The sequence below is a fragment of the Castor canadensis genome, chromosome 1, assembly GCF_047511655.1.
Source record: "Castor canadensis chromosome 1, mCasCan1.hap1v2, whole genome shotgun sequence".
Classification (NCBI taxonomy): Eukaryota; Metazoa; Chordata; class Mammalia; order Rodentia; family Castoridae; genus Castor; species Castor canadensis.
In genome coordinates, this window is record NC_133386.1 from 140,393,227 (window position 1) to 140,405,827 (window position 12,601).

A 12,601-nucleotide genomic window follows, 5' to 3' on the forward strand; every position below is an offset into this window, starting at 1 on the left:
GAAGAACAAAATGTTATCATTTGCTGGTAAATGGATGGAATTGGAGAACATCATTCTGAGTGAGGTTAAGCCTGGCCCAAAAGACCAAAAATCGTATGTTCTCCCTCATCTGTAGACATTAGATCAAGGGCAAACACAACAATGGGATTGGACTAGGAGTACATGATAAAAGCGAGAGCACACAAGGGAGGGGTGAGGATAGGTAAGACACCTAAAAAACTAGCTAGCATTTGTTGCCCTCAATGCAGAGAAACTAAAGCAGATACCTTAAAAGCAACTGAGGCCAATAGGAAAAGGTTACCAGGTACTAGAGAAAAGGTTAGTTCAAGAAGAATTAACCTAGAAGGTAACACCCACGCACAGGAAATCAATGTGAGTCAATGCCCTGTATACCTATCCTTATCTCAACCAGCTAAACCCTTGTTCCTCCCTATTATTGCTTATACTCTCTCTACAACAAAATTAGAAATAAGGGCAAAATAGTTTCTGCTGGGTATTGAGGTGGGGGGGTGAGGGAGGGGGCGGAGTGGGTGTAAGGGAGGGGGTGTGGGCAGGGGGGAGAAATGAACCAAGCCTTGTATGCACATATGAATAATAAAAGAAAAAGAAAAAAAAAAAAAGAATTAACCTAGAAGGTAACACCCACGCACAGGAAATCAATGTGAGTCAACTCCTTGTATAGCTATCCTTATCTCAACCAGCAAAAACCCTTGTTCCTTCCTATTATTGCTTATACTCTCTCTACAACAAAATTAGAAATAAGGGCAAAATAGTTTCTGCTGGGTATTGATGGGGGGGAGAGGGAGGGGGTGGAGTGGGTGGTAAGGGAGGGGGTGGGGGCAGAGGGGAGAAATGAACCAAGCCTTGTATGCACATATGAATAATTAAAGAAAAAGAAAAAAAAAAAAGAAAATGGTCTTCCTCATGGATAATGAATATAGTCTGGGATCTGAGATTTTCCTTTTTTCCATTTACTAGAGTTCTTTAGGTCCCAGTAATGGGCTCTAATAAAAAATTCACAATATATTTTTTATTTTTATTTTATGTACTTTTGGTTTATTTATTCATTTATTCATATGTGCATACATTGTTTGGGCCATCTCTTCCCCCCTGACCCTCCTTCTCCACCCCTTGCTTCCAGACCATAATATATTTTTTAATTTTTCACTTATGCCTGGCTTTTCCTCTAATATTACTTTCTGAATTAGCATACATTGGTAGTACAAGGGGGTTTTGTTGTGATAAATTCATACATGCATAGAGTGTACTTTGAACAAGTTCATCCCTTTATTATACTCCTTTAATTTCCCCATTTTCTAGCAGTATTTGGTAAATTTCATTATGCTTTCTTCATATATACATTGCTTCAATCCTCTTCACCCTTTATCACCCTCTTCTTCCTCCTTCCCTCTTCCCACCAATTCCCCCAATCTCCCTTTTATGCTCATGTTCCATCATCATCAGTATCACCATCACCATCACTTTGGGTCATATTATGCATATGAGTGAAGAGGTGATATTGGTTTTTTGGGGTTGACTGATTTCACTCAACATGATATCTCTAGTTCCACCCATTTTCTTGCAAACAGCATAATTCCATTTTTCTTTATGTTTGAATAATACTCTATTGTGTATATATGCCACATTTTCTTTATTCATTCATTGGTTATTGGGCACGTAGGTTGATTCCACAGCTTGACTATTATAAATAGTGCTCTGATAAACATGGATGTGCAGGTATCTCTCTTGCACACTGATTTGCACTCCTTCAGATATATGCCTAAGAGTGGTATAGAAAGCTCATAAAGTTGCTTTTTGATGAACCTCCAAACTGATTTCCATAGGGGTTGCACTAGTTTACATTCCCACCAACATTGGGATTCCTTCCTTCCTCCCACCCCGCTAGCATTTGTTGTTTGTTTTCTTTATGACAGCCATTCTGATTGTGGTGAGAATGTCATTTTGATTTACATTTCCTTTATGGCTAAGGCTGTTGAACATTTCTTCATGTATTTATTAGTCATTTGTACTTCTTCTGAGAAGGGTTTGTTCAATTCATTAGCCCATTTATTAATTGGATTATCTATCTGTTCTTTTGGTGTTTAATTTTTTGATCTCTTTGTATGTTTTGGATACTAATCCCTGATCTGATGACTATCTGGCACAGATTGTCTCCCATTCTGTGTGTTGTCTCTTGATTCTGGTAGTTGTTTTCTAGTATTACTTTTAAGAAAATTCTGCCCCCCTGTTCCTGAAGCAGTGCTTTTAACAACTCCCCAGATGCTTTTAATGAGCAGCAGTCACCCACTCATCTGTGGTTTTGGTTTTCTCAGTTTCAGTTACCCATGGTCAACTGCAGTAGAAAATATTAAGTGGAAAATCCCAGAAACAAATGACTTAAAGGTTTTGAACTGTGCTGTATTCAAATAATGCTTATTTTACTTAAGAGAAGTGTGTTAGTCAGAACTAGTCAGGTGCCAAATACCTGACTTAAAGGGAGGAATGATTTGTTTTGACTTGTGGATTCAGAGGGTACAGCCTATGGCAGGGAGGGCATGGTAAATTGAAAACTTCTCATGGCCATCGAGGAGGGGGTGGGGAGAGAGAGAGAGAGAGAGAAACATTTATTATAATATATTGTTACATTCTGTTTTATTTAGTAATATTCACCTCTTAACATGCCTAATTTATAAAATAAGCTTTATCATAGGTAGCTATAGCAAAAAAGCATAGCATGTATAAGAGTTCCATACTATCTGTGGTTTCATGCATCCACCTTAGAATGTATCCTAGCAGATAAGGATTACTATATATTCTAGTTTCAGAAACCTCTACTTCAGGATAGTTGTCTACAACTTTGCTGCACATCAAAATCATTTGGAGGATTTTTCAAAGCACAGATCTCTGAGCTCCACCACCAGGTTTCTGATTCAGTGGTTTGGGGCTCAAATTTGTATTCCCCTATGTGTACACATTTAGTTTTATTGCAACAAAACAACTTAAAAACTTCATGTTTAAAACTGAGCATCATCTTTTCTTTCCAGTGGTGGAGAAAGGAAAATAAATTGAGAACCATGGTATTGAGAAAAGAGACCTCAAGAACAGGATGAGAGAGCAGAAGGGGCAGGTGGGTAATAAAAAAGACTGCTGCTTGCTCCCAAGGACTGGAGATAAAAAGGTTGGAATCCATCAGTAGTCTATAGTATCTTCTCTTTCATCCTTCTATTCTTCCTCCCCTTCATTGTCATCCTCATCCCTTCTGTATCAATATTTTCCATTCCTCCTTCTCCTCCTCCTCCTTCTTCTTCATTATCCATATCAGGAACTAAGCTATACTGCAATGGATTTGGCCAAACTTCATCTTTGATGACTTCTCCTTACTTCTCTGCACCTGCATTTAAATGGTCTATAAACCAGGTAAAGAAACTTTCTGGTTCTTCATGCTGCCTCTTCCTGCTGGCTTTATTCTGCATTTGACTTGAGTGCTTCCTCAAATCCCTTCCAGATTTCCATTTGATTTCGGAGATAGTTTAGCACTCTCATTTACATGAAATACTTTGGAGAGAACTTTATTTTCAAAAAAATCAAAATCTATTCATAACCTGATTTATTATTTTCAAATTCTGTGACTTCAACTCTGGTCAAGTAATGCAGTGCCTCTTCACCTTCCTCCCTAACCATCCACTTGTGGATAGTTGACAAGTACTATGCCCAAATTTGGGATTTTTGATGATGAATTCTGACCTTTTCTAAAAAAAAAAAAATGGTTGGGAGAATTGTGATATTTCTGTTCTACTTTCAACATCTCACTGGCTTGTTCATTAAATCTTTTATCTCATTTTGCACTCCATTAATATGTTCAATTGCTTCTTTTTGTTCTGTTTCAGAGGTCTCCTAGGCTCCTTCCTGGTTAGAGTTGAGTTCTTTGTATTTTTTTTTTTTGGGTGGGACAGGGTTTTGAACTCAGGGCTTAACTTGAAGAGGGAAGGCAGCTGCTGGCAGCTGGTGACTGGACTCTCACTGGAGCTCTGAGCTGTGGCTTGCTGCTTGCTCTCCTTGAACTGTCTCCTTTTCCACCTGCTCCTCATCATCTCAATTCCATCTTTCATAAGATCTCAGTTGATGCTGATGTTGCCAGTTTGAGGACAACACTTTGAGTAGCTTTAAGATGCTTACTAATTTAGGAATATTTGCAATGTAAGAATCACCTTACTCAAGAGAAGCATAAATACATTTTTTTATTGCTTTATAGATTTTGCCCCTGCACCATTATGAAGTGGCATAATCATCTTATTGTTTGGTACCTCTGTCATAATTTTAACTCAATATAATTTTCTTAATACATTATATAAAATAATGATAGTAAAATAATTATATGGTATTTAAGCATGGAAATATTCAGACATAGCTTTAGTAGAAGGCATAATAAAATAGACAGAGGCTTTCATTACTTTGTGAATTTCTTTGAGAATCATAAATTGAAGAGCATCAAATGTAGAAAGTTCTGTTTGGTTGTAGCTATTAAAGTTCCATTAGCAGGGATATTGTCCAGAATGGAATTTTTTGTATTAGTGAACAATTTTTTGAATTTCTAGACAGAACCATGTACACTTTACCTATGACTTTAAAAAAATTGTTTTGCAGGTTTTTTTTTTTTTTTGGTTTGAAATTAGGGCCTACACCTTGAGCTACGCCTCCAGCCCTATTTTTTGTAAAGGGCTTTTCAAGATAGGGTCTTGGGAACTATTTCCCTGGGCTAGCTTCAAAGTACGATCCTCCTGATCTCTGCCTTCTGAGTAGCTAGGATTATAGGCATGAGCCATGGGTGCCCACTACCTCTGACTTATACAATTTCATTTCTAAAAAATCCTTTGTACACTAAAATATGCAACAGTACTTGTAATCTTACGTATGATTGAATTGAGCGTAAGCTTGGAAATTCTCAGTGGATTTGTTACTCATATTCATGCCCAGAGGTAATTGGAGAGGCGTGTAACAGGCTCACAGGTAGCCTAGTTGTCTTGGTCATTGTCAAGAGCAACCTCCATTTACCATGGGAACCAATATGAACAACTCTGGATTTCAATCAACCCCTGCCATGTGGCACTAACCTTGTTGAGAATTAATGGATTAATGGATTTGATTACATTGATTATTCTATGATTATATTAGGCTTTAAAGTCATAAGCCATTATTTTAACTGAATCAATCAAGAAAGAAGTCTCCACCCATATTGTTAAGATGACTTAAATGTACTGGGTATTTTTCTAGGTGCAGAATAATTCAGTGCCCACATCTCTTTGCAAGGAAGTTACTACCATCATGACTGCATTTTTCTGGAAGAGAAACTAAAGCTGATAATGGAATGCTAAAAAAGTGCTTTGTTTAAGGACATTCAGCAAACAAATAACATTGTCTACAGGTGATCACTTTTTAAAATACATTTCCTTTTGTTTGGTTTAAGTGACATTAATTTAAAATTTTTTCTTTAATGAGAGGATTATATTGCTTATCTGAACTTTTTACATAATAGATTACAATCCTTTTACTGATGCTGACTTTAATAGATAAAACCTAAGATGGATAATGGACTTGTATATTATTACTAAAATCCTGGAATTATCTTTTAAATAATAGCTCACCAAACAAAATGAAATGAAGTGAAAAATTCAATTTAAATATATGATAAATTCTTATTTATTTTGGAAGGATGAATTTACACCACTAAACTACATTCTTATTTTAAAGCCCATGGGTTACACCCAGAAAAGCATGCTTTCATAATGAGATTTTATTAAACTTACAATGTTCATTGGTTTAAACATGGGAAAATCAGGTAATAAACCTAAGGATGATTTCAAGAGGAAACAAGTGAAAAATTACCTTATAATCATTGGCACCAGAGCCAAGTTGTGTTTACTAATAAGAGAAAAACAGATCAGAACTAGTTGGTCATAGTTGCATTAATTTAAATGTTATCTATTTATTTTATTTTATTTATTTATTTTTTTAATTTTATTATTCATATGTGCATACAAGGCTTGGGTCATTTCTCCCCCCTGCCCCCACCCCCTCCCTTACCACCCACTCCGCCCCCTCCCTCTCCCCCTCACCCCCTCAATACCCAGCAGAAACTATTTTGCCCTTATTTCTAATTTTGTTGTAGAGAGAGTATAAGCCATAATAGGAAGGAACAAGGGTTTTTGCTAGTTGAGATAAGGATAGCTATACAGGGAGTTGACTCACATTAATTTCCTGTGCGTGTGTGTTACCTTCTAGGTTAATTCTTTTTGATCTCACCTTTTCTCTAGTTCCTGGTCTCCTTTTCCTATTGGCCTCAGTTGCTTTTAAGGTATCTGCTTTAGTTTCTTTGCATTAAGGGCAACAAATGCTAGCTAGTTTTTTAGGTGTCTTACCTATCCTCACCCCTCCCTTGTGTGCTCTCGCTTTTATCATGTGCTCAAAGTCCAATCCAATTGTTGTGTTTGCCCTGATCTAATGTCCACAGATGAGGGAGAACATACAATTTTTGGTCTTTTGGACCAGGCTAACCTCACTCAGAATGATGTTCTCCAATTCCATCCATTTACCAGCGAATGAAAAATGTTATCTATTTATTTTAAAAGAATACCTTTTGCTCTTTGAGGGGAGGTAAAAAGAGGTTAGAATGGAAGTGGAGGGACCAGCTGGTATAGGATTTCATGCAGGTGAGTTTGGAGTTTGGGGTTGGGAAGTCTGTCAAGAGGCAAAGGAGTTGATAGATATGAGAGAGATGCTAGAGATGAAATGAGATGGCCTCTTAGTGGACGGAGAAGGAGTACTTTATAATCACTTTCAAATTTCTAACTTTAACCAAGGGCTGTTTTTGAATCCTACATGTAGGTGAAGGCTTTGGTAGTAGGACAATGAGATATTTCTCCTGATAGCTTTTCTTTGGTCTGTCAGTGTGGTGTAGGATAAGGCCATCAGCTGAAAGTGGTGGGATCATAATTAGGGGGAAAGGTTGGAGATATTTGGTACAGATAATTGTGTCAAATTATGGGAATGCAAACTTTAATGTAGGCTTTTATTTAGTAGTGTTGATTGAAAGTTCTTTTGAAGATAGAAATGAGAATGTCCAGGAGACGTTTTTGCCAACCAATCCATTTGGAAGAGTGCTTGATAAGATAGTTAATTGAGATTCTCTCTGTTTGGACACAAAAAAAGGTAAATACAATAGACGGATAGAGAAGCAAAAATGCTGATGGTGCTTGAAAGAGTGTGATTACAGGGATGCACCCAGCTGAACCAGAAAAGAAGGAACAGATGAGATTTGCTGAAATCAGTTGGTTGTGTAACAATGCATGACCTGAGAATCTTTACAGTTTAAGTAAATAAAGTGAATGAGAGACATGGTTTTATGGTTAGAGAATGATCTGTTTCTGATTTTCATAATGGTGCAGTTGTTTCCTTTCTTTTCTTTTCATTTCTTTCTTTTTTGAGACAGTGTTTTTGTTTTTGCCATGTAGCCCAGGCTAGCCTAGAATTGCTACATAGGTCAGGCTGGCCTCAAACTTGTGATCCTCTTGCCTTGGCCTCTCGAGTGCTGGGATTACAGGCATGTATCACCATGCCTGGCTAATTGTGGGGTTCCTGATGACAAGGGCAGTGGGTGTCTCTGGTAGGGTGTAGACAGAAGCAGTTGGAGAAGAGGTAAGAATGCTGAGCATAAAATGTGTTGGATGGGTTACCTGTGTGCATGTGGGAGTTGCTAAGAATTGTGGTAGTAGTTGAGTTTGAGGAAGCCTGAAAAGTACCAGTTAAAATTATCACGAAAAATCAGAATGCAGAGGGTATGATGTGTGATACTATGTTGGGTAGATATTGTGAGAAGATTTTTCAGATGGTATGAACATCACTAGTTTGGGTTTTTGGTAGAGGGAGGGGAGAATATGATTGGAAGTTGTGATGACAGTCCCTGCTTTCTAGCCATCTACTATGGGGGTGGGAATAAATATTTAAGATTTGTTATTTTGGTCATACAGTAGTTTCTTGAGGAACTAGCCTTGGTTTCAGTTAAGACAAAAATGGCAAATGAGATGTTCTTATGGTTGATGAACATGAAAAATGATAGCATTTGGGTGAAAGTTGGATGAAGATTTGAATATAAATGTTAACTGTAGAGTTTAATTATACAAGATAGAAGAGCACTGGGCCCGAGATTAGGCAAATGAACTGGTGTTTCTGATAGCCCTTTATTTCTTGAATGGGTGATAATGGGTGATATATGCCTTATAATAATTCATGATGCCACTTTGTTTGGTTTTCACTATTTTCCTTTCTTTCTCTCCTTCCGTTCCTTCCTTCCTTCCTTCCTTCTCTCTCTCTCCTTCCATCTTGGTTTTTGGTGGTATTGGATTGGGGATTTACGTGCTGTCCCTTGTGCCACATTTCCAGCCTTTTTTGCTTTAGTCCTTGTTTTTTTCAGTACTGGGTATTGGGGGTTGAGTTCAGCGTCTCATGCTTGCTAGGCATTTGCATGACCACTTGAGCCACTCCACCATTCCTTTTTGCATTGGTTATTTTTGAGATAGGATCTTGCTTTATGCCTGGGAAGGCCTGAACTGGGATCCTTTTATTTGTGCTTCCCTGAGTAGCTAGGGATGACAGGAGCTGGCCACCAGACCTAGCTATTGGTTGAGATGAGGGTCTCATGAACCTTTTGCTAGACTGGCCTCCATCCATGATCCTCCTGATCTGTTTCCAAAAGTAGCTAGGACTACAGGTATTAACCATGCTTTAGTCATTTTTTTTGAATAGGATCTCCTGTTTATACTATGGCTTGCTTGGGCTGCAGTCTTCTATTTATACTTCCTGCCTAGATGGAATAACAGATGCATGCCATCATGTACAGTTTTTATTGATTGAGATGGGGTCTTGAACTGTTGGGTTGGCTGGCATCTATATGTGATCCTCCCAAATCTCTACCTCCTAAGTAGCTAAGATTACAGGTATGAGCCACTGCTGGCTTCACCTTTTTGTTTCTTACTTGTATGTTCAGAAATGAAGAGTGTGGAACATATCAAAAGCTTATGGTGATTGTGCAAAAAATATTACAGGAAAATCTGTTTCTTCTTCATCTCTATCAATAGGAAGTGAGGTCCTGAAACTCTTCAGGTAGGACTGCCTTAAACCACACTAGTATTAACCTAACTGTCTTCCTGATGCTAAGTATTAATGGCTTAAAGGACCAATGTATGTGGATTTCTATCACCTTCTTCACTTCCTATGTCACCACCCTGCCTGAGATCATCTTAATGTTCCTCTCAAAGCACAGTCTCCACTGACTAATGTACCTTTTCCTCTGCATGTTGTTGCCCTCTCCATATTCACAGTTCCTCAGGCCTTGGCCATCTTCTGGTTCCATGTTAGGGAGCTCTCCTTGGATCACTGCATCACTTACATCTTCATTCAGCTTACCTTCATCTCTGAGTCAGAGATCTTGCTGGTGTTGGTATTTGAACATTATATTGCTATATGCTACCCACTGGGGTACACCACTATTCTTACCTATACATCAATTGGGAAAACCAGTACAACTATCTTTCTGAAAAGTTATGGTACAATTGTCCCCACAATATTTCTTCTGAAAAGATTGACTTTTTGTAAAAATAGTATTACTCTACACACCTATTGTGACTACATTTGTTTGGCCAAATATGCTTGTAAGGACATTCAAATAAATGTCTGGTATAGAATTTCTGTTCTAATATTAACAGTGGTCTTAGATAGTGTGCTAATTTTTGTCTGTGTGCTGATTCATTGTGCCATTGTCTACACTCCTTCTCAACACACTTACCATGAAGTTCTCAACAATGTGTGGCTCCAAAAATGCTGTCAATGTTATCTAATAATTTTACACAAAAACTTAAGAAACAGTATTAAGAACCATTCTAAGAAAACTACACTTGAATTGTAGTACTAAAAAATAACTGTGCTTTCATACCTTGTCCAATGAATTTCTGAAGACGTCAAAAACTCAGGTTAAAATTGTTTGACAAATGCAGCTTGAATTTCAAATATCCCATGTTACTATTCTATAGTATAACTTAAGTTAGACTGCCATCTGTGTAAACACAGGACTCTTACAGGAATTTATTATTTTTTATAATAGCTTTTGCTATTTTTTATTACTCATTTTGTTCTTGTTGAAGTATCAGTCTTTTTTTGGTGTAAATTATTTTTACACATAAAAAGTACTGTGTTTAATCACATAATATAGCAAAAATCTCCTACTTTTAATTTCCCTTTAAAAATGCTAAAATGTAGCGTGGACACTGGTGGCTCACGCCTGTAATCCCAGCTAAGCAGGAGGCAGAGATAGGATCAGGGTTCAAAGCCAGCCCTAGCAAATAGTTTTCGAGACCTATCTCAAAAAAACCCATCAAAAAAGGGCTGGTGGAGTGGCTCAAGGTTTAAGGCCTGAGTTCAAGCCCCAGTACCAAAAAAAAAAGCTAAAATGTGGGACGGGGGTATATAGTTCAGTGGTAGAGTGCATGCTTAGCACACACGAAGCTATGGGTTCAGTTCTCAATACCAAAAAAATAAAAATACTAAAATGTGAAGATTTTGATGACACATATGCAACTAATGTAGACATCTTGCATGTGTCTGTACAAACTTCATTATTTTTCAAGTTGACATGGTATAATACATTTCTTTCAAGTTAAGTTTGAGACTTGAAATATATTTAAGTTATCTTTTGTTAAATAATGAATTTTTTTTCTTTTATTATTCATATGTGCATACAAGGCTTGGGTCATTTCTCCCCCCTGCCCCTGCCACCTCCCTTACCACCTAAATAATGAATTTTTAAATACACATATAACAAAAATAGTTCAGAATAAAAAGGCCATTTTTATCAGCAAATATTTTATTTCTAACTTGGCTATTTTTGGCATTGTAACCAACAATATAGGATGTTTTCTTGAATTTTATGACTTCTGTTGGTATTCTGGGGTAAACTAGACTGGATCAGAAAAACTGACTTAAGTGAAATATTAAATTGTAAACTTAAGGAAAAAAAACCAATGTGTGGCTCGCATATCTGTCTCATCATCTCTTTCACGTGTCTGGACTCTTCACATCTCCTGCTCAACAGCTTGGATGCCACATTCCCCCTCATGTCCACATCTTGCTGGCTAATGTCTGCATTCTGGACACACCAATGCTGAATCCCATCACTTATGGGATCAAGGCCAAGAAAATCCAGGGGCAGGGGTTTCATGTGTTGTTTACAAAGCAGAAGTAAATTTGGTTTAAAAATTCAGTTTTTGGAATTTCTAGTTATCTGTTGTTAAGTGGCCTATGAAACTGGTGGATGAGATGGGTCAGCTGACTCTGTAGGGAATAGCTTGGTGAGGTCCATGTCTGATCAAGTTCACTAGGAAGGTTGCAGGACTTGCTCTTCCATTTTGTGAGAGCAATGCCATGTTTGACTGAACAGAGAACTCCCTGCTAGAGCATGGGACAAGATGCATTTGTTTTTAGAAGTCATGTATTCTTAATGACACTATTATGATTTCTGGAAATAGGTAAAGCAAGAACAGTGCTCTGGTTTTAGAATTTGCTCAGCTACACTAAACTGAGTTTCTCTAGCTCTGAGACATTTATGATATTCCTAGACAATTACATAGAAAATTCCATTCCTTCATGTCCTTCTAGCTATGTGACATCTTAGAGTCAGTAATTGCTAGCTTTGCAGTTACTTCTTTTAATTAGAAAATTATATATCAAAAATTATATATCATATTTTTTGTCCTATGAACATCCATGTCTGTAATGAGAGGATGTAAATGGTGTTATTCATATCTTGACACTTGAAGAGCCTAAGTCTAATCAGTTTTTATACTGGAAAAAGATTAAGGTGGTTCCTGAGGGATGGTGTATGCTGGGAGAATGATTAGGAAGTAGGACTTCTCCAATCTAAATGTCAGGTCATGATCGTCAGTTGTCTCAGAAGGACATTCAAGGTGTTTTGGAGCTTCTGCACAACAAAAGAATGGTCTCTAAACTGAAGAGACCACCCACAGAGTGGGAGAAAATATTTGCCAGCTATACATCAGACAAAGGACTGATAACCAGAATATATAGGGAACTCAAAAAACTAAACTCTTCCAAAATTAATGAACCAATAAAGAAATGGGCAACTCACACAAGGAGAGAATTCCAAGATGGCGGCTAGAGGGAGGAAGCAGAAAGCGGGCCTCCTAAAGTAAAATCTTGGAGAGACGCTGGAGATACACCTTACAGGAAAAACCACCAAGAAGAGGGAAAACTTTGACTCCTCCACACCTCCAGCCTGCACAGAGCATCTCCACTTCACGTTAAATGGAGAAACCAGGAGGGCTCCTGCACCACTGCCAGACACCAGTGCCCAGACAGCTTGGGAAGATGTGGACCACAAGGTGAGCTACGTGGTATGCAGTACTCCCACAGAGAACCCTGGGCCAGATCAGCATAGCCCCCTGGACAGACTGACCCCCACCCAGGGAAAAAGAGAGAAACTGAATAATAAGTAATAACAAAAAAAAAAAGACACATAGCAAAGAGGGTGGGGCGC

At 37.9% G+C, this 12,601-nt stretch overlaps 1 protein-coding gene and 2 pseudogenes across 9 annotated transcripts in view; 2 read left to right on the forward strand and 1 right to left on the reverse strand.

Annotated features, from left to right (window-relative positions):
* Window positions 1-12,601, forward strand: part of LOC141425840 (olfactory receptor 52B4-like) — a 67,088-nt gene that overhangs the window by 34,113 nt on the left and 20,374 nt on the right. For 8 of the 9 annotated variants that reach the window (XM_074084438.1, XM_074084449.1, XM_074084461.1 and 5 more), the window contains 2 exons: window positions 3,045-3,127; window positions 5,272-5,422. The gene's annotated coding sequence lies outside the window, so the exon portion shown is untranslated. Of the gene's footprint in view, window positions 1-3,044; window positions 3,128-3,322; window positions 3,418-5,271; window positions 5,423-12,601 lie in introns of those variants that run through there. The other variant, XM_074084455.1, reaches the window with a different exon arrangement.
* LOC141415654 (protein SET-like) lies at window positions 3,124-4,088 on the reverse strand (annotated as a pseudogene).
* Window positions 9,150-11,659, forward strand: LOC141415661 (olfactory receptor 52B4-like; annotated as a pseudogene).